This window comes from Clarias gariepinus, chromosome 6, assembly GCF_024256425.1.
Source record: "Clarias gariepinus isolate MV-2021 ecotype Netherlands chromosome 6, CGAR_prim_01v2, whole genome shotgun sequence".
NCBI lineage: Eukaryota > Metazoa > Chordata > Actinopteri > Siluriformes > Clariidae > Clarias > Clarias gariepinus.
Window position 1 is genome coordinate 8,790,907 of NC_071105.1, and position 23,659 is coordinate 8,814,565.

General features: G+C 37.5%; 1 protein-coding gene across 4 annotated transcripts in view; it reads right to left on the reverse strand.

The window, feature by feature from the left end:
* lrp8 (low density lipoprotein receptor-related protein 8, apolipoprotein e receptor) overlaps window positions 1-23,659 on the reverse strand; it is a 197,720-nt gene that overhangs the window by 96,212 nt on the left and 77,849 nt on the right. The window lies entirely within an intron of this gene.

Here is a 23,659-nt window from a genome sequence, read left to right on the forward strand (position 1 = left end):
GCCTTCATTGGATTGAATGATTGCTCCTTTGAAAGCCATTATAGCCGCACAGGTATACATTATAGTGGGTCCATAAAGAATACAGGGTGATGTGAGTGTGTCTGTGTCTGGGGATGTGTGTAGTGATAAAACAAATTGGGAATCCACGAAATTTATTGTGTAGCAAGTGAGAAGGGAACAAGGAATGGCGGATTGAAAGGCTGGCCCCTCAACAAATAAGATGGTCAAGGAAAAAAGCATCAGTCAATGTCAAAAATGTATATGGGTTGGAAATGATCCATCAGACAAAAGCCAGAATGTATTGGTTATGATGACTGTTTATTAAATATGGCTAATAAATGACAAACTTTTTTAAGGGTTTTTAAGCGTATATTCCTGTTTCAGGTGTCCCTGTATGTTACAAATACCAATAAGGAGATGTATCTATAAGAAAATAAAGTATTTCAAGGAAGACACATTAAACATGCTCCATTTTATGTGGCTTTTCGACCATACACAGAGAAATGTAACAACGAACCCCCAGGACCATGGTGCTGCATAAAACACAAGGGTACTCAAACACAAAAAAAAAAATTATACATAGGACCCTAAAATATATAAACTGCACAAATACATGCATATGCGAACAGTGAAGACAATGTGTGGAAATGGGAACAGGTTAAAACATTACAGCGCTAATTATTGGAGAATGAAATAGCTATTGCACATCTATGCTTTCTCATATACTGTAGGTTCTGTGAAAGTTTGTTGAAATTCCCATGAATGGTTTAGGAGGAGTTGGGGATAGAAGAAAAGTATGACTACAGCGGACGATAGTCGAGTGACGGCACGAGATGATGGTTAGTGATCCCGATGTTTCAGTGCAGAAAACAGTTTGGGAGCTATCCTCCTAGAGATTATTTTTAACGTATGATTTATTCTTTAGCACGCTTCAACATCAAATCCCTTATTAATACAGTATAACTTAATATTAAAATTGTGACAGGCTAGACTTTGTTTATTTTACTACACAGGGCTTGATGAAACTGCCAGTATTAAACTGATTAAAGCTTCACTGTCTCATTTTTCATGCTCATATTGTACTGGGTATAATGTGAAAGCTGGTAGTGTCGCATCTACTGTACTGTATATACAGTACCAGTCAGAAAAAGTTTGGATTAATTTTCTAATAACGGCTGTTCTGGAATAGTTCTTGCAAGAACAATACTGTCGAGTGCATTTGCAAAACCCATCAAGCACCATGATGAAACTGTTTCTCATGAAGACCATTTTAGGAAAGCAAGAGCAAAACTCTACCTTTGCTGCAGAGGAGAAGTTCATTTAGAGTCACCAGTTACACCAGTTTCTGTGTACCTCAGAAATCACCAATTAACAAACAGCACCTCGGTGTAGAGCCGTTATGAAGGATTTACAGAGTATAAGTAGCAGACACATCTCAATACCAACTGTTCAAAGGAGATTATTAAATATTTTGGACGCCTTCAGCATTGTTTAGTAAGAAATAAAAATCAGAAAACACCATGGAATTAGAAGGTGTGTCCAAACGTGTGGTAGGTAGCGTATATATTTATATTTTATTTACATATTTTGGCGGCATGGTAGCTTAATGGTTAGCGCTGTCCACCTCCAGTTCCTGGGTTCGATTCCCACCTCAGGTCAGTGTGCATTTAGTTTGCATGTTCTCCCCAATGCTTGGTGGGTTTCTCTCACAGTCCAAAGACATGCAGATTAGTCTACTTAGTGTCTCCGAATTTCCCATAGTGTTGACCGGAGGTCCTACCACATTCTTACAAAAATGGGAATAAATACAATAGTCGCATTACATACAGTATATTACATTACATTACAATGTCCTTTTTGGTTCCTTATCTACATTTGAGTATTTCATTTTAGTAATCAGATATATGTCGCTGCCCCTCAAGACTCCTAGTATGACTTAATTCTTATCTCTGGTGATTTCAATATTCATACTGACAGCACCACAGACTGCCTCGATAACCAGTTCACTGACATGTTATTAACCTTTGGGTTCACACAGCACACCACCGAGCCGACCCATAAGCAGGTTCACACTCCTAACCTTGTTATTTCTAAAGGCTTTGACATAACCTTGAAATACACTCTAGATCTAGGTTTTTCAGATTACCTTTGTATTTTTTACCAATGTTGCTTTTACGGACCGAGCATACTGCATAAAGTGTGTGGTATAAAATGACGAGTTTATCACTAAATACACCAGTTCTAATTTCGATGTGTACCTGGTCACACTTTGATTGTAATTCTAATCTTTATCAGTTTTCCTTGTCTCGGGTTAGTAACAAGGAAAAAAAAAACATTCAAAACATTAATTAAAAAAATAGACAACATTACACCTCCTAAATTATTAATAGAAATTTTACTTTAACTAAGGTCTGCTAGTATTTTCTCACAATCTTTACCTTTGTTCCAAAGTGTGTAATCAGCAGGTAAAATTTTCTTTAGAATTATTGTTATTTTACGTTTATAATATGTGAAAAGGTTTGTATAAGGAAAAAAGCACCAGTTTCATCACAGTGCTTGATGGGTTTTGCAAATGCACTCAACAGTACTGTACTGTTCTTGCAAGAACTATTCCAGAACAGCTGGCCTTCGTGTCTTAAAATAACAACTGACTGTGTTGTTGTTGTTACTTAATTACCTAATGCCAGATGTGTTAGTAAAACTCCAGTATTGTTCTAGAATGTAGAAAATAAATCCAATGTGTCCACACTTTTCACTGGTACTGTATTTTAACACATTTCTTACTATATACTCTTTATGCCATTTATTTCCCATGTATTTCTGCCTTTCTTCCCCAAAAAACCTGACTTGGACCAGTTTTGTGTTGCCCATCCCTGAGAGAATCCCTTGCCTTGCCTTTCACTAGCTGTCCACATGGTTTCTTTATGTGTTTTTTTGGAGTGCTACAGTACATCCTCCTATATACCATTTCCTTTTTTTAAGAATCCTCTTGTTAAGAAAAAAGTGTCTGGACTGTCTTCATTTTGAATAGAACACGATTAGTGTCAGTTCACAATGTGATTTTTTTCTTTTTTCAGTGCTTCTCCTTCAGTAAGAATAAGAATATCATTCCTGTGGATGTATGTTTGTACATATTGTCCAATGTACAAAAATAACTTCAAAAACATGGAGACTATGGTATCATCCTTGCTAAAGTTGCCTGAAGATGGAATGGGGGAAGGTGGTTATGAGAAATCTTCCAAAGATGGTAGTTCACTAAGCTAAACTCAAGTTTGTTTAAATTGAATGGTAGCATGGGATACATCAACAATTGAGATATACAACAATGGACAGCTTTACATGGCCAATCCATTAGGAGCATTAGTGTCAATGAGAATGATAAGGGATAAAAAATAAAAAAAATTAACAAACCCTGTTAAACCTTACATAAGTTAAGCACTTTAATAGAACGAAAAAGCCAAACGATACAAGATTTTTTGTTTTAAGCTTTTTCTATCTTCTGCACCAACATTCCAACAAAAGAAAAGACTACTTCTTCTTTTCTACTTATCTCTCTATAAAACCAGGACTGCGGGGCTACAGGTTCAGGTCCTCTCCAGATTACAAAATGAGGTGGTCAGCTAGAGGCGAGCCCCTGTTAATTACCAAAGATCCTTCACCAGCCTTATCTCAAGGACAAAGCCTGATGTGACTTTCCCAGACTGCTACCTTCTTCACTTTTCACCTGGATTATTTTGCTCTTAAGAAAAGGCTTTGAGATTGCGAAATGTGTTTTAATTATCCAGAAGAGCAGAAAACGTAGCCTGAAGCGCAGCCAAAAGCTGCTGATTTTACAGAGTACACTCAGGACAATGGGACTGGTGGGGGGTTGCACGTGGTAAAAGTTTTACAAAATGCCAGCCGGCGAAATTGTTGATTTGAGTAAATTTCCCCACGGTGCTGAGGCACAGCTTGGTTTAGAGGCAGACGCTATGTTTAGCATCAGCATTTCAGCTGGGGGTTGTTTATGACGTACTGTAGGTATTACTACCCCAGACAAACCAGCCCATCCAGACACCCGTTTAAAGAACACAATTAAGTGAAAAACACAGTTAGAGTATATTTCTTTGAAAAAGATCTTTCCTGGAGTTTTTATATGTATACTGTACAGTATTAGACCAACCCATCACCAGGACCAAAACGTATACTACATGGCCAAAAGGTTCCATCCCATGCCACATATAGTCCTCTTTTACTTTTATAATAACCTTTGCTCCTTGGAGAAGGCGATCCATTCAGCAACAAAAGAAGTGATGAGATCAGGCAAGGACACATAGTGAATAGTTGCAATTGCAGCTTATTCCAATGGTGTTCAATGGGGTTGAGGTCAGGGATCTCTTTAGGCCAATCAAGTTATTCCACTTCAGCCTAAGAAAGCCATGTCATCACGGAGCCGACTTTGTGCACATGACCATTTCATGCTGGAACAATGTGTTTCTCTTAGTTTGACTGAAAAGAAGTTGTAATGCCGTAGAGTACAAAAATCTTCCATTACATTGTGTGCTTCCACCTTTGTGGCAACAGCTTGGGAAAAAACACATGAGTGTGGTACTCCAGTGTCCACATACTTTTGTCCACAAGAGTCCTGTATGAATGCAACTATTTTGGGCACGTTTACTTTCTTTCAAAGTTTTTTTTTTCCAAACTGAGTCATTGAATCCGGTGAGGCTGATTCATTTTCCCACACCCCCACCCCCACAGACATACAATATACTGTACCAGACTTTAAACATTTTACACATTTACTTACACACTAAAAATATTGTCTATTGTCTATTGATCTATTTGTAGTAGTGTCTTTTTTTGTACAATACACGTGAGCTGCTTCCACAATTTGTCTACGAATACAAATCTACGAATGTTAGATGCAAAACGCGGTCTGTTCGTATCAGTGGAAATTCGTGACTTAAATGTTCGTAAGTCGGATACTACCTGTACAACTAGGTAATCAACCAGAACCTTGCAGCTTTGCTTACATTTACATTTAGGTATTTGGCAGATGCTCTTATCCAGAGCGACTTACAATAACTATTGATTAGCCTAACTTATTGATTAGCTTTAATTAACTACCTGGTTATATTGTTCAGGAAACTCTCATTCAGTTGTGCTCAACATTAAAAGAGATTTTAAAATAATTAAAAGCTGCAGCTAAAAGCTTGGAAAAGAAGTTCCTTAAGAGTTCTTTAAAGATATTTAATTTCAAGTCAATAAAATTTTATTTGTATAGCACTTTCAACAATTGTTGCAAATCAGCTTTACAGAGTCAAAAGAATATTATGGAAATGAGTATGAAATGTCTGAGATAATATGTATGAATCAAAATGATCAGATTGTCTCCGAAGAGGAAGTTGAGGGCGACAGCGGCAAGAAAAAAACTTTGAGGTAGGAACCTTGAGCGAAACCAGACTGAACAGGGAACCTATCATCATTTGCGTGATAACGGATAGCAGGGGTTGTTTTGCAGCCACGCTGTGTGTTAGGTGACTAAAAGTTCAATATAACATAAGATGTGTTTAAGGTAATACTGTATGGAATCCCATTTAGGTATTCTGACTTTCTTAAAGTTCTCGAGATTTACATAAAACATAAAGGGTTCTTCCAAAGAAGGACAAAGCTCAGAACAGTTAATGAAGCCAGAAGGGATTTTTCCTTTTTTTATTATATGGGATCTCATTAGGAAGCCAATGACTATTAAAGTGGTTATGAAGCAGTTTCAGAGCTATGATTTGATTCCTTATGTTGACGCATTTCCTTGTGAAACGGGAAGCCAGTGGAGAGGTATAACGAGGGGTTTCACTGATTTCCACAAAAGCCACTGAAGCGCCAAATATGCTAAATTATTTTTAAAAAGGCTCTAAGAAGCATTTTATTTATTCATTATTAGGTACAGTCACATTAGACCCAGAGCTTATCCTGGGAACACTAAGTTTAAGGTGGGAGTATACCCTGCTAGGCCATTTCAGGGCATCACACACACACGCACGCACACACGCGAAATTTAGAGCGAACCTTTACACATCCAGTAACCTGAGCTCTGGATCAAACCTGTGACTCTGGAGGTGTGAGTGAGGCAGCAATAGTATCCGTATCACCAGCATGCTGTTATTTTGGATTCCCATAGCCATCATCCAAATATTTCCAGCCATGTTGTTTCCATATCTAAATAATGAGCAACAAGTTTTGGCAGTTCAGTGTTTGACTGACGGTCAGAAATGCTGCTAGTTGTTAAACTCCATGAGTGCTTTTTCAAATGGTCAGAGCAGCTGAATAAAAATGATCAGGGGTCAGTGATGGGCCCTTAGAAGAGAAAATGCCACTCTGACTGACTGATGGACGAACAGACTGATAGACAGACTGACTGACAGTCCTGAGTGACTGGGCCTTATCTTGACCTGAGAGCTCTTTGGAGATAAGACACAACCAGTCATTACAGAATACGGCAATCCAAAAGGCACTCACGCAGACACCCAGGAGGGGCCTTCTCTCTCTCTCTCTCTCTCTCTCTCTCTTCCACTACCATTAAAGGCTATAGTTAAAGCTAAATCTCAAGGACAAACTTTTACCTGCACCCTAACACCTGCACACACACACACACACACAGTGAAATGTTCATTCACCACTTGTTGCTAAGAATTACTGCTTCCACTGCGGTGTGTATGTATATGTATGTACAGTATGTGTGTATGTATATGTATGTAAAGTGTGTGTGTGTGTGTGTGTGTGATAGAGAGACATTCTTCTGCACTGAGAATTAAGGACAGAGTTGTGTTACCCCTGTGCTCACCGTCATTTCTGTTGAGGTTTTTCTTTTTTGCATGTTTCTATCTATATCTGTGTCTACTTGAAAGACAGGAAGAAACTTAAAGAAGAAGAGACACAATAAGAATGTGAGCTGTTTTAAATCAGGGCAGAATTCGATTTCTAGGAGCTGAAAAACACCACATGAAAAGCTGGGGGAAAAAAAAGAAGTGCATGCATTCATTTCTAAAGCTTTATCTGAGTACGTGTGATGTGTGAGCGGGCATGTGTGGGATGTGTCGCCCACGAGATGGGCGTAGATGTGAAGACATGAAAAAGCTACAGCAGAGAGTAAGAAGAGTAATCAATTTAGGGTTACAGTTAAATAGAGTACTTTTTTCCTATGATGAAAATACAATCTAGATGGTTTAAGGCATCTTTAGTTGAACCGACTTTTCTTAACTCTATGATTTTTTTTTTAAATGATTTGTCTCTGTCTGTAACATGATCTTTGAAAGGAGATAAATTAGACAAGATTAAAAAAAGTGAAACGAAATAGTTCTGTCTTCTTAAAGCCAAGACCCAATTTAGATTCAAATCCTTTTTTTTTTGTTTGGCCTTTTCAGAATTCAAGCACAGTGTTGACATTAAACAGATTTTCTTCCCAGGCGTTCATAACCATATGCTGTACCAGAAACCAGACTGGCAGCGGTACAAAATGGCAAATGCTCTTAATATCCTTTTAAATATCTTTACAGATCGTATAAATCAATACGACCCCCTTACTGTACTTCCTGGACAGCTTTTTTTATTATATTTAAGTAAGCTGTTTAAATATATAATCAAGATCTGTCGCCATACAATGACTGATTACATATAATAAACTCCTTATGACGATTCTGGTTTTTAACCTTTCAACAGATTCCCATCTTTGAAGTGTTTGTGCCACTCTTTTATTTTGTGCGGCATCGTCCCCCAAAGCCTTCTAAACTGTCCGAATATTTTGCATGGAGGATCATTCAAGCTTAACCCAAAATTTTTCAAGTCATATTGAATGCAACAACCACACAGGACATGTGCTCATGCAACTGCGTCTAACGCCTCAATGACTAGGGCGATGGACTCGTCACTGTTCATGCGAGGGGCATTCTACTCTCTACGATGGCAGAGAAACTATTTCAAAAACAAAATAACAAAACTGAAAACAAAATAACAATTTTAGAAACAAAATAACAAAACTGAAAACAAAATAACAAATTTAAAAACAAAATAAAAAAAACGAAAACAAAATAACAAATTTAGAAACAAAATAACAAAACGAAAACAAAATAACAAATTCAAAAACAATATAACAAAACTGAAAAGGAAAATTACAAATAGAAAACAAAATAACAAAACTGTAAACAAAATAACAAAACAAAACCGAAAAGAAAATTACTAAACCAAAAACACAATAGCAAGGACAAAAACAAATTAACAAATTTGGAAACAAAATACCAAATCAAAAAAACACAACGACAATTCAGAAAAAAAAATCTGTTTTATTTTGTTTTTAAATTTGTTATTTTGTTTCCGTTTTTCTCATTTTATTTTTTTTGTTATTTTGTTTTCGGTTTTGTTATTTAATTTTTTTTATTTATGTTGTTTTCGGTTTTGCCATTTCATTTTTCAATTTGTTATTCTGCTTTAGGTTTTGTTATTTTGTTTTGCACTTCTCGGCCACCGTAACATTCTAGTCCACCCTCCTTGGCCTTGACAGGTTACATTGATATCTCGCAAACCGTTCTAGTTATATTGACAACAGCTGAACGTTTTCCGGACAGAGCTTGTATAATAATAATAATAATAATAATAATAATAATACTCATAAAGCAGTCAGGATTATGATCGCTGCAAAACCCATCACTCTACAGTATGTGCAGGCTTTGCACTTTAGCTTAACTATATTTAAAATGTTTAAAAATTGGCAAATATCTCATTTATACTGTTATATAATCCACCCACTACTAGCGTATAGTATCAAAAGTTAAAGCTCCCACTTTAGGAAACACCATAGCAACGGAAAAGATGAGGAAAAGATGAGCTGGCTATTATGCAGTGGAGTAGACTAGCAGCCACAGTCTGTTCCAAAATATTATAACTTAGTTTCCTTGCAATGTAGATAGAAAACAAAAAAGTACAAAAATATACTGTATATGCAGACAACGCATTGGATACCAGACAGATAAATCACTTTGTATGTGGGATAAATGAACAGAGGGCAAAAAATGCAAAAACAAGGTTCAAAAGTACAATACTGATATATCCTCTGTGTGGATTTTCTTAAACCGTTTTATTATTATTTTTTTATTTACATCATACTGATTATAGCGCTGTTGTGACAGAAGTAAGAATATCCCCAAACAAACCCACAAATCGTCTTTATTTCTATAGCTTAAATGCTGAGAAAAAACTAACAACGTCCACTAAAGATCAAGGAGTAGTCTTGTTCAGCTTAGTATATATCTGTTGCTAACAGTGACTGATAAAAATGAAATAAAAGTAACACCAGTGCCTTCCACGTCTGACAGCAAAGTTAGATAAAAAAAGAGGCCACAACAGCTTAAAGCTACTGAATGAGATCAAAGAACAAAAACACCCAAATACTGTCAAATTCTCCTCTCCTCACATGGTTAAAGACAGCCAGGAGAAGCACAAACACAACTGTGCTATTATGTTACCGCATAAATTTATCCTGGTTATGAACTCGGGTTACACTATTCCCAGAAGTTCTGCTGCCACTTTAAAAAGAGACAGTCCATGATTGCTTGGAAAGCAATATTACAATTATGCAGTCTATTTTTCCTGCTTGTGTATGACGTCAGTCAAACGTTAGGTTTCATCTAAGACAACATTAAGGTTCATCTAAAAAGTTAACCAGGTTGGAGTTCTGCAGCAGATGATGTGGAGGCGTGAGGCTGTTGTTTGAACGAAGAAGGCTTCAAGTCAATTAGATGTTTGTCATATATTGTGCACCTGGTTGCTTGTTCTTCCAAGACTATGAGGCAACTCTTTGGGCTAAAGGTAAGCACCTTTAGCCAATTAACAGGGATCATTCACAATTCACTTCAATTTAATTTAACCCCATGTATTACAGAAATCTGGATGTGATGTAGGTTCAGATCTGGTAAAAAAAAAAAAGGCAAAATAAAGACCACTTGTCCTGAGCCGCAGGCACCCAGTATCCTATCTCAGGGGACTTGGGACACGAGGCAGGATACATCTTGTATTCCAATCCATTACAGGACAGACACACATACACTACAGGGAATTTGTAAATGTTCCTTAGCCTAATCTGCATGTCTTAAGACTATAGGAAACCAAGCACAGGGAGAACTTGCAAACTCCAACACGCAGAATCAAAGCGGGATCAAGGCCAGTTTTTTTTATTTTTATTATAATAGCAGTAGATCTTAGATAAGCACTCTGCACTCCAGGTCAGATTATCCACTAAAGCAAGGGTAAGGACATAATGTTCATGTAAATTGTGTGAAAATGTGGCTGGTTTTGAAGATGCAGCAGTATGTATAGAAAGTGTCCTTAATGATACGGATATTCTCTATGCTTTTTCACTGCAGGACCATGTGCATTCCAATATGGACAGTACTGATGCTCAGCTTGCTTCATAATCCTGCTCTAGAGCATAAGGTTATGCAAGTGAGAGGTCTCCACAAGAAACTAAAACGCTGCCGGCCATTTCTGGTGAAACAAGTGGTGTTTGGTGGCCACAAGACATCAGGAGTGATTCGCACAACAAGGAACATGACTGTTTCCAAGAGAGAGCCATTGGTAAGAGATCACCTAAGGCTCCTTGCTTTTTTCACATTAAGTGTCAAATTGTTGTTTTTACACCTGGCATGATATGGATCGAGCTGTTCCGACCAGTCAGCAGAGTGAACATCACCGGACTGAGCATACACCTCTGTGAGTCAGAAAGTCCATTTGCACTTGTAGAGAAAGGTGTTTTTGCCCTTAACACAATATATTTCTCTAATCATTCATTATCCTATTTATTTGTTTATTGTCCTGTAGATGAAGGGCAATGGATATGGCCCTGGATCTAGTAAAAAAAAAAAAAAAGGAAAAAGTCAAGGTTATATGCAACATTACTAGCCTCTCAATGCACTTTATGGTGTGTAACTGAGGTGAAAAATGTTGAGCAAATGTACTGTACAGTAAACCTAAAATACAGAACAGGTTTAATGGTAGTGACTTTGGAAACCTTGTACAATGGCTAGACTGATTGTTACAAAATGGATATGTCCACTTACAATCATTCTACCTGTAGGTATGTTCTCCTATCTTTTATTTTTCCTCAAGATGTTTTCCTAAGGCAAAATCGAATTCTAAATAAATAAAAAAAAAGTTGGAGGATTGAAAGTTCCCTAATGCCCAGTTACTGAATAAAGTGTTTTTGGTTTAATGGGCATCTATTATGGAAACATGATTTTTTAAAGTCATTTTTAGACATTCAGATGGCTCTCTGATAGAAACTTAAAAGGTGATAATGTGCTTTATGTACTTCTTTTTTTTTTTTAATTGACAAAGGTTTTAAACAAGCCAATTAGATTTTCCCTATAATGTGACCTCATAAGCAGATAACCTATTCCTACTTTGGAGGACCTCTTAGCTTTATGTTAACTTATTACAGAAATAGTTGTACAGTATTGCGTCGCCTTCCAGGTCCTGGGTTTCTCCGTGCTTAGTGAGTTTCCTCCGGGTTCTTCGGTTTCCTCCCACAGTCCAAAGACAAGCAGATTAGGCTAACTGGCGTTCTCAAATTGCCCATAATGTGTGAAAGAGCGTGTGAATGTTGACCAGAGGTCCTATTACGGTTGTACAAAATGGGAATGAATACAATGGTCACCACTGGCCTCCAGGGTCCCTAGTTGGACTACAGAGGTTCCTGGATGGATGGACGAATGGATGGAAAGGACACTATGGGGAAAAAACATAGAACAACAGAGCGGTCTAAAGGAGAATGGTATTCTAGGGATGAGGATGTGAGGATGTGAGTAAACAATAAAGGTTATCACATTAACACCTTTTTAAGAAATAAGATACATGCATGCACATGGTCACTCTCGCTTAGATGCACAACTGTGAGACATTGAGTCCATTGATTAAAGTAATGATCTGCTATACTTTAATACAAATACAATCCTATTACAAAGAATCACACACACACACACACACACACACACACACACACACACACACACACACACACACACACACACACACACACGCAAACAAACACAAAACACTTGTGATCTCTGTCCCCTTGATAGGTCACAGTCTAATACCATCAATCAAGCTTCTTTTATTCCTAGCCCAACACCGGTCAATACTTCTCCCCAGGTGTTTTAAAGACAGTTTGGTGGACGGCATTGTTACCCAGGTTTGTTTTTACAGACTCATTCCTACTGAACTTGCCATTTTAAATCCTCCACATCCTACAGTATGTGAGAAGTAGGAGGTAATGAACACACCTGTTTACTTGTTCATTCATTAAACCATCTTATCTTGGTCTTGCAAAGGCAGATCCAGACCAGAAACGGGCGGAAATGTATCCTGGGTGGGACGTTTTTACACAACAATGCACAGAATGGCATGTTTTAGGGAGGTGAAAGGAACCAGGATTCAGACAAAATGCACTCAGAAATGCGGTAACACCTGTGAGATGCCAAAATTAACCGCTCCATCACTGTGCCACACATCAATGTTTAGTATGCAAATATATTATTTATTCAATGTTTTAAATGCTTTATGCAGTATATTGTGAAGGCTCCATATTGTCTCATCTTTGCCCACCCCTTTAAAATCGTAAAGTGGAAGGTACAAATCTACCCAAAGTTCAAATCCATTTTGTACTGCTCCGGTCCCAGGAGCAGACAGCTTTTATATTTTGCGCAGTCTATACCCCAGACCACTACTTTCAGGTGCGCCAGATATTGATTGAACTGGCCCTGGGTTCAAAACCGATTGCATACCCAGTCCCAGTAGCAGACAGCTTTTACAATTTCTGCCCTCTATTCCCCGGAACACATAAAGCAAGTCCTGGACCACAACTTACTTTTAGGTGTACCAGAAATGGTTTAAACTGTCCAGGGGTTCGAAAAGCAGCTTTCACTTTTTTAACACTCCCCCCCCCTCCCCCTCCCTGGCACCTTTTGCCCCCTGGTATTCATTTGGGTCCTAGTGATGCAAGCGATCTGCCTGCTGTTACCTCAGCCGCATTAGGTGTGGGAAATTGAAGTATAGTAATAAAAGGATTTGGAAAGATGTTGTCTGAGTTCAACGACCCACAGTGACAAGACCACAGGGCTACATCCTCCGGTCATAGAAAACCCCATAATGAAAGGTTTTGGCAGCAAGCCATTGCTCATTGGACTCACATGGCCATACAAATTATCAGGCAAACCCACTGATATTACAGAGAGATGGACGGCCTGCTGGGATACAAGCAACCTGTAGTGAATACAGCATACTAATATCACGTCTCCGATCAGCGACATTCAATCTCTGAAACAACAGACAAGGTAGACAGTAACGACCTTAAGGGTATTTGACCAAAGCTGTGAAATCGAAATTGCCGTTTCAAAGCCATTTGTGCCATAGTGTTATAGCTTTCAGTAAGACAAGCTTATCTAGAAAAGAAATAAAAAAAATAAGGTTTAAAGATGTTATTGTTTTCCCCTAAAAACATAAAGATTTATTATAAACAGTCTTATAGCAAAATGAGATATTGGCAGTTAAAAGAATTTTATTTTTTTTATTAAGTATTGTAAACTGATCAACATGTTTTATTCATGTTTTCTTTGAATCATATTGTGGGGAAAAAAAAAACAAATGGCAAGATTTTATGTAGAAAATATATATTTGGTTATATCAACAGAAATGTTGTATGTTTTTGCAAAACTCTGCCTCCCGCAGCTTTCTTCACAATAGATACATCAGATTGCAGGTCATGTTTAATATATATATATATATATAAATAAATATATATATATATATATATATCAAACTCTACTGAGACATGGTGGCAAACTAGGACAAGAAAAAAAACTGTTAAGTATTGTTGCACATTAAACCTTAAGTAATTACAAAGATTGTAAGCAATGTGTTAAAACCATTCAGTTTACAGCATCACCAGCCTTCCATACCAGTTTCACTTAGAGACTTTTTTTCAAGTACGAAACGCGCACTGTCCATCAAGACATCCTCTAACCACATACATGTCTGTGGTTGTAAAAGAGTTTAAAAAGTTGTGGTCTTGAGCAAGGCCCTTATCATATCAGGACTGACCCTGTGCTCTGACCCCAGCTTCCTAATAAGCTTATGCGAAGAAAATTATTTTGCTGTGCTGTAAAATCTATGTGAAAAATAAAACCATGTTTTTTGTTTTTAAATAGCACAGTAAACTGCATAATGAGTCTCAAATGCTGCGAAACACAAAAAGGTAGTTATAGTCCAAAGCGTCTAAACATAGCATTTTTCAATTATATAAAAAAATCATTATATACAGAATTAAGTGCCAGAGGTCAGAGTAAGTAACTTTTGCGTTCATCTTGTTTTCCTGTTCAACTGGCCATATAGTCCTCTGCTAAATACTGGGTCTTGCAATACATTTTAGTGCTTTCTCAGCTCCCAGCATACCTGATTAAAATATGTAGGGCAATGCTCCTCCAGGAATAAGGAAACCACTGACCTAAAGCACTCCAGCAAGCCATTATAAAAGAATGTACAGTATATACAGTGGTGTGAAAAACTTTTTGCCCCCTTCCTGATTCCTTATTCTTTTGCATGTTTGTCACACTTAAATGTTTCTGCTCATCAAAAACCGTTAACTATTAGTCAAAGATAACATAATTGAACACAAAATGCAGTTTTTAAATGAAGATTATGTTATTAAGGGAGAAAAAAAACTCCAAATCTACATGGCCCTGTGTGAAAAAGTAATTGCCCCCCCTTGTTAAAAAATAACTTAACTGTGGTTTATCACAGTTAAAAGTTCAATTTCTGTAGTCACCCCCAGGCCTGATTACTGCCACACCTGTTTCAATCAAAAAATCACTTAAATAGGAGCTACCTGACACAGAGAAGTAGACCAAAAGCACCTCAAAAGCTAGACATTATGCCAAGATCCAAAGAAATTCAGAAAAAAATGAGAACAAAAGTAATTGAGATCTATCAGGCTGGTAAAGGTTATAAAGCCATTTCCAAAGCCTTGGGACTCCAGCGAACCACAGTGAGAGCCATCATCCACAAATGGCAAAAACATGGAACAGTGGTGAACCATCCCAGGAGTGGCCAGCCGACCAAAATTACCCCAAGAGCGCAGAGACAACTCATCCGAGAGGCCACAGAAGACCCCAGGACAACATCTAAAGAACTGCAGGCCTCACTTGCCTCAATTAAGGTCAGTGTTCACGACTCCACCAAAAGAAAGAGACTGGGCAAAAACGGCCTGCATGGCAGATTTCCAAGGCGCAAACCACTTAAGCAAAAAGAACATCAAGGCTCGTCTCAATTTTGCTAAAAAACATCTCAATGATTGCCAAGACTTTTGGGAAAATACCTTGTGGACCGACGAGACAAAAGTTGAACTTTTTGGAAGGTGCGTGTCCCGTTACATCTGGCGTAAAAGTAACACAGCATTTCAGAAAAAGAACACCATACCAACAGTAAAATATGGGGGTGGTAGTGTGATGGTCTGGGGTTGTTTTGCTGCTTCAGGACCTGGATGGCTTGCTGTGATAGATGGAACCATGAATTCTACTGTCTACCAAAAAATCCTGAAGGAGAATGTCCGGCCATCTGTTCGTCAACTCAAGCTGAAGCGATCTTGGGTGCTGCAGCAGGACAATGACCCAAAACACACCAGCAAATCCACCTCTGAATGGCTGAAGAAAAACAAAATGAAGACTTTGGAGTGGCCCAGTCAAAGTCCTGACCTGAATCCTATTGAGATGTTGTGGCATGACCTTAAAAAGGCGGTTCATGCTAGAAAACCCTCAAATAAAGCTGAATTACAACAATTCTGCAAAGATGAGTGGGCCAAAATTCCTCCAGAGCTCTGTAAAAGACTCGTTGCAAGTTATCGCAAACACTTGATTGCAGTTATTGCTGCTAAGGGTGGCCCAATCAGTTATTAGGTTCAGGGGGCAATTACTTTTTCACACAGGGCCATGTAAGTTTGGATTTTTTTTCTCCCTAAATAATAAAAACCATCATTTAAAAACTGCATTTTGTGTTTACTTGTGTTATCTTTGACTAATAGTTAAATGTGTTTGATGATCAGAAACATTTAAGTGTGACAAACATGCAAAAGAATAAGAAATCAGGAAGGGGGCAAATAGTTTTTCACACCACTGTATGTCAACATACTGAGTCATATCATCGTCTCACAAGCCATCGCGTATCGGTTTCATGAAACGATACTTAGCCTTGGCTTTCGATCTGACTTGCAGTAGTCGGTACTGATTATGAACCTGCGCTGATTGATGTGCTCAGCAGGTCTTTACACGGCAGTTATACAACAACATGTCTATTGCAAGACTGCATGCTGATAAACTACCTCCAGTCTCAGTGTGGGTTCTGTGTATATATGCCACAGTAAACGAGTGTATGTGTGTGTGCTTTCTTGCCTAACATCAGCCCCTGTGCCTGGTCATATTCTATCATCACAGTGGGCGCTCAACCACACGACAGATTGCCATTCAATACAGGAGGAAGAGTACTGCAGAGAGCCAGGACAAAGCAGGAACACACGTGAATGAAGTTAAGAATCCTGATTGCCAGCATGACTCCTTAACAAAGATTGTGTCAATTAACAATTAGGCATTTTTGTTCAATTTAATGATGTTGTTAAAGTGTCATATACTATGATTATTTAAGATGATCTGCACAAGTAGTCAAAGTATATTATTTAGAGTAAACTAGAGCCAAACTATAAAGTGTTTTCAGGTTTATGACTAGAATCTCAGGCAACCTTTGACAAATCTTTCTACTAGACCTATTTCAAACGGTAGTTTGCGCATGGTTGTTTTAAGGGTTGCAAGGTTTTATCAAAATTCCCATTCCTTACAAGAACACTTGATCCTAGCACAAAAGTTTGGTATGGTAGATGCATTTGGGGGGTAAAACTGGTACAGGTTTATGATACACGGTTTTATGACGCATAACGTTTTATCCCTGAAAGGACCCAGCGCCAAAAGGGAACCGTCCGATGCAATTATCATTATTATAATCATTAGAGAGGCCGATCTTAGGCAGCATGTTGATCCATTTTCATTTGATTAGATTTTTTTTTTAGGCATCGCGATTTTTAATTTAATAGCACTATAATGTTACAGTAATAATCTGATTTGACTCAAGCAGCTGTATTTCTTATAGATTTTGAAGTATTAAAAACTACTTAAATCATCTAGCTTGTGTTGTTGATTGTTTAACTGTCGTGCCTTATACATAATCGTTTTCCCTGACAATCATCTCTTCACTTCGAGTGAAGATGAAAATTTTTTGTAAAACCAGAGGGTTATTGTACAAGAAATTGGCGGATAATAAAAGCAGTTTGTTTTCTGTAAAAGCTGAGTAATACAGGGTGATTCACTCGAAAAAGGCCCCAAATATTTTATAATAAATCTCGCTGTGATGAAGTAATAAAAAAAAAGCCAAATACCATGAGCGGTGTGTTTTAGCCGTCGAATTGATTTGCTCATACATGCCGAGGTCAGATGTGTCCACATTAGAGTCAGATAAAAGTCACTTGTAATTATGAAAGTGAATCGTCATGACATGCGAATCTGATCTAAATTTAACAATGTGGCTTGTAATGCGAACGTGGCAAAAGGTCTAATAAAACGTCAAATGCTAGTTCTATTTGTCGAAATATCTAACTGCTTTAGAAAATGACTGTTTTCACAGTTAAAATATATATATTTATTTTGCATTTTAGTTTCAGCGACTAAACGAACATAAAAACAAATCTTACGCAAGGCTAGGAATCTTTTGTGCATTTTTTTCACTCCTGCTCATACCCTTTTTTTTTTTTTTTTTTTTTTTTAAAAAAAAAAGAAATCCCTTTAGTTTATGCAAAATTTTAAATTCAGGCCTGGAGTAACTTCAGGAATTTGATTCATGTATTCAATAAAAGTTGCCGTTTCTTTTTTTTCTTTTACTCTCTGACCTGGCTTTTTTTCCTTTCATCCTTTCGTGTTTAACGTCTCTCTTTATGCATCCGGTCACAGTATGTTTGTCATTCGTCCTGCACGTCCATCATCCTTTAGTAACCTCAGTCAACCCATGCATAAACAATCTACACAAACACGGAGGCCTTAACAAACACGCAGATGCGACACACAACTGAAAGCAGACACACACACATACACACTGACAGTGAAGGATGATGAGCCTTGATTAAGCATGGTGTATCACTGCGTTTGTTCAACCCTAAAAGAAATTCTGATTCAGAGGGTGTGCAGACGTACACTCGACATGCCCCATTCACAACACACACACACACACACACACGTTGCTATGTTCCCACGCATTTGATTCTTCCTTTGCCCTTTGCTTGTGCACAGAGCACCTTTCTAGCTCTCCGGTTAGAGCTATGATCAGTCAGGACACAGCTAGAGAAGCGTAATATTAACATCCTACTTTAGAATTTCATGTTAATGAATCCTGCTCTAATTACATCAATTTATCAGTGGATGTTGGTGCTCTGGCTGCACAACGCTCTCCATCATCATACACTACATAGGTGCTCTATTAGCCTGAGGGTAGAGAAGATACTAGCATACATAAACGTCTACTATCTACAGAATACCTTCAGGATTTTTTCCTCTAAACCCTGTTAAAAATCGAATAAATCTGATTATTCTCAAAGCCGTCAACTCCCTCTCTGCAAAGAAGACAGTTTTTCAGGAAGACAAAAAGACTAAATTGGAAATCTACAGTCGTTGTTGACGAGTGTGAATCGAAACAGCTTCGATTAACTAAGACGCTTCTTAAAATTTGTTAGAATCATTGTTCCGTGCGCCTAAAGTAATTCAACCTTTGTAACGTCTTGTAAAACGCTTCAGTAAAATAGGAATATCAGGCATGCTTTGGAGTCTATTTACTCTATATTTGCAAGGCAGATTGTCCAAGCTATAAAGCATGCTTTTTATAAAACACTTTTAACAAGAATTACGGGGGGTTCTGACCATTTTTATAAAAGGAATACAGTACAGTGGTATCAAAGTTAGTGGTATCAGTAGTCTGACCGAAAAGGGCACTCTACATCATAACTGGTTTTCTGTTGGCCCATCCCATAGTAAATTTTACCATGCTTTAGTTACCATGGTAGTCTAAGGATTCCTGTACCATGGTAAATAGTTTTTGACAGTGCCATGCTACTTATGGTACTTACCATGCTACTTCCACTATGGTACTGTACATGGTTCTACCACCGTATATACTCGTCCAAAACATAGTATTGGTGCTAAAAAGTGTCACTTGTGTAAGTGAATTTTCAGATAGGATCATATAACAGCATTTTTCATATTACTTAATGCTTCTTATCCCACAATCCATGTTTTTTTTTTTTTTTGTAAATACAAATAGACATTTATATTTTTATCAGATAAATATAATAAACAATTTTATAACTGTAGTTTACGTAACTTTTTAATTAAAATATTTTAATGATCTTAACTGTCATTAAGATAAAACTTCTTAGATTTCACGTGAAAAGACATGAACCTTAAAAAGTGTATCATTCTAAAATGCTAAATTGTTAAGATATCGCAACATGAATTTGACATGGTTACGGACACTACAGATTTTTTGCTTTTTAGGCTTTTTCCTAAAAAAAATATTTGTACAGGTTGTATGCATCTAGACTCAACTTACACCAATTTTAGTATCAATACTTATAAAGAAATACAGTATGAATAATTTATATTTGAATTTATTATTATTTGAAGCGAGACAGTATAACCGTATGCGTGTGGGATAAACTTCAGAAGTCGTTTCTTTGACACACATATTTTATGTATTTTATATATAACATTAAAAAAAAAATCTAATCAGCACCAATACTTCATTTTGGCTGACTGTGGTACAATCGTCCTTGTCCTGTAGCATGGTACTATGGAGCACGTTAGAGGATAGTGTCAGAAATATGTTATATAAGTATAATTGTATTGTATTATATTATATTATATTATATTATATTATATTATATTATATTATATTATATTATATTATATTATATTATGGGATGGGGATGATGATGATGATGGCTCTAATGATGAAATCAAAAGATTTGGATTGCACGGATAAAGATTAAGGAATGAAGCATTTGAAAACAAGCTCTTTCTACTGCTGGTAAAAATTAAGTGAAGGTTGCTCCCCACTAGTGCCACAATCAGCAGGTAGTCATGTGGCATTGTGGGTAATATAGAAAACTGTTAACCAGGGTGAAAAGTCCATTCATTCTGACCACTCAAATTCTGGTGGTCTATTTGCTAATCTTCAATCCATTGTTGATCTAAGCTCCCTAGGCTCCATGTGATGTTCTTTGGGCATAGCTTGTGTATAGAGCTGGAAGAACATGTTTAATTTCAGGAGGATAGGCTGTCTTGCTGAGAACTACCCAGCATGTAAAGCTCTCTAATATCATTTCTTATAGAGATCGTTTTTCATCAAAACGGACCGATATTCACGAAGATTCACGTTTTTTTTTTTTTTTGAAAGACCGCAGGGAATGTCTTCTCCTATCTTAAATCCGAGTATGGCTCATCTTTCTCTATCCACAAAATGACCGGGAGTTACCTCCTATTGTGCGGGACGATTTAAACCAGCGTGGGTATGAGCAGGCTTGCCCAGTGCAAGTCTATTCACTTCCTCTCGCCTTGAATGTTTTCCAGTCACCTAAGCGTATCCAGGACTACCCCTCCGATTAGAATACAAATGACCACCCCCTTCCAGCGCTCCGTGATTGCCACTATGTCACACCTCCCTCTGCTCACTCACTTCTCGTCCATTGTTCTCAAGAGGAGACTGACATGGAGGTAAACATGGTCCCGGGCCTCCGAAATGCACGAAGGAGCTCCTGAGGGGAAGGACTTCTAAAACTCCGCGTGCACGTTTTTCTGGGAGAACAGGAGGAGACGTGTCCGGCACTGTTTAATTCCGTGGGGAACTTTGAAAGCGCAAGCAGCAGGAAGCTCTTTTGACATGACAAGACAAGGCACAGGATATAACCCACCACTAGGGTGAAGGAAAGTGGTCGAAACAAACAAAGGCACTTCTTCATTGGGAGATGCAATGCTTTCAGACGTGAAAACCCTTGAAAGAACTCGGTAATCAGTCATCTGCTGACTTCTACTTCCTCGGTGAACACGTCCTGAGCAGTAAGATGCTAAAAAGGTTATATTCCATATTACTCCGCCTTTAAAGGTGCCTTAGTCTACTGGAAGTCCAGAGGTTACGTAGGTGAAGTAGGAATGATGAACCTGCCTCTTAGTCCGATCCACATACACAAAGCAGGCCCCTTATATCCATAGCTTTCAGTTAGATGGATGATGGTGTTAGCATGTTACCTTTATCTGACCTCTGGCCATTCAACTGCATGAAAGCCAAGTTAGAACTCTATAAACATGATGTTTGGTGCATACTGATTTTAGAAAATGGTCAAAAGTGTCTTCTGTTCTTCTTTGGAATGAGGCTTTCATATGATTGTTAACTTCAGGACCAAGTTTGCTGCATGGGATCTAGCATTAAATCCATTTCTAAGAAGGCAGCTTAACCAAAGCAATACCTAACCAGAATCTACCATTTCTTCATCTTAAAACCAACCTGCCCAGCCTATGTAACTACTGTATAATGAAGGCTTTTCCTAAATGGTAATTTTTCATGTTCTGTATATTTTTCAGGTTATTTACACTAAAAAGAAGAAAGAGAAAGAAAAAAAACAAACAGACTATTGTACATTTATGACTTGGCACTCCCCAGATGCCCAGCATGGGTCCTGCCAAATTGGCATACACCTACATCAAAGGTGTCTAAGCCTCTGTCTGATCAGTGCCTGGGCCCCTGGCAGGTGAGTGAGACCTTTTAAATATTTCATCTGTCTGGCCTTTTCCTCCACCCCCTAAATCATCTGGTTAAGCATGCTGCTAAACTGCTCCTCAGAAACAAGCTCAAATGAGTCCTTCTATGATTATCCGGCATAATATGTATCTTCCACATCTGTAGCATATTCACAATTACCAAAGTCAATAAGCTTGACACATTTTTCTACACTGAATAAGGAACAGAAAAAAACCCATTTGCTAAAAAAAATATTTAAAATTGATCTTCTCTGGGCAGTTAACAGAGCATTGATCAACATTTACACAAACACATTTTTACAAAATCTTCAAGGACATTACTTTTTTCATAGCTGATTTTATTTCAAATACACTTAGCAGATGTATTAAAAAAAAAAAAAATCAGCTCAACCAAGTGAAGGTTTTGTTAACTTTTATTAGTTTTTGCTATCCATTTGTGTACGTCCATTACAATATAAATTACATATAATCATATATGTTGCAATGAGAGATGTATATATTTTGTACCGCTCAAAAGTTTGGACACACCACCTAATTAATTTTTTTGTTTTTGTTTTTGTTTTGTTTCATGATCTATTTTGTACATTCTAGAACAATACTGGATTTTATGAAATAATACATGGCATTTTTGTAGGTAATTAGGCAACAACACCACCAACAGCAAGTTGTTATTTTAAGACATGAAGGTCAGGCTTTTCTGGAATAGTTCTCACAAGAACAGTGTTGTGTCAAGTGCCTTTGCAAAATCCATCATGCACCATGATGAAAGTGGCTCTCGTGAAGACCATTCCAGAAAAGCAAGACCAAAACATATATATACACACACACACACACACACATATATATAGCACTGGAGCACAAGTTAACTTCTTTTAAACCCTGTGACCTTGTCATATTGCACTGCACTCGTTCCCGAGGTTTGGTCCTGAAGCTTAAAATTCAGGAGGATGTCTTGTTTGGAGACATTTTTACTAGTGATAATCTGACTGTAAGCCCAGATTCACAACAGCCAAAGTGCTGTATTTACTATACTGTACGAGTTTAGCGGTTATAACGATGTAAGACAGTAAACCACACAGGAGGAACGAACGATATAAAAATAAGACATCGTGCTTACATGATATTCACGTCAGTTTTATTATCCGTGTGTGACGAGTATATTGGGATTGTTTCAGGATCCCTGAGAACAAACAAACATGTAGTTTACATATAAAATAACAAAAACCTAATAATAATAATAATAATAATAATAATAATAATAATAATAAACTCTTCATAGATTACTAATAAACATTTAAATATTATTCTGAGAGCATTTATAACTGCACCTCATCAAGTAACTCTTAGACCTCACATTTCCCTGGGTAAATATTTTATTTTTTTTTTTTTGTCCACACAGCTCCAGGGTTTGGTCCAGAGTTTAAGTTACTGCCTGTGTGCAGCTCTGCATGTTTTCCACACAGGCTCTCTTCAGTTCCCTCCATTCTACAAAGAACATGCCTGTACGTAAACTGACAACCCTAAATTGCCCATGGAGTGAGAGTGTGTGAGTGTGTGTGTTGCATGATGGTGACCAATCCGGCATGTATTCCTGCCTCACTTCCAATGGTCAGATTAAAAAACTTAAAAAAATTAAATAATATATGAAAAGATACCCTTATTTTCACTGTACACATATAATGAAGCTAGTAAACCAAACCTGTTGGTATGGTGCACAAAGTGAGTCAGAATTATTTAAT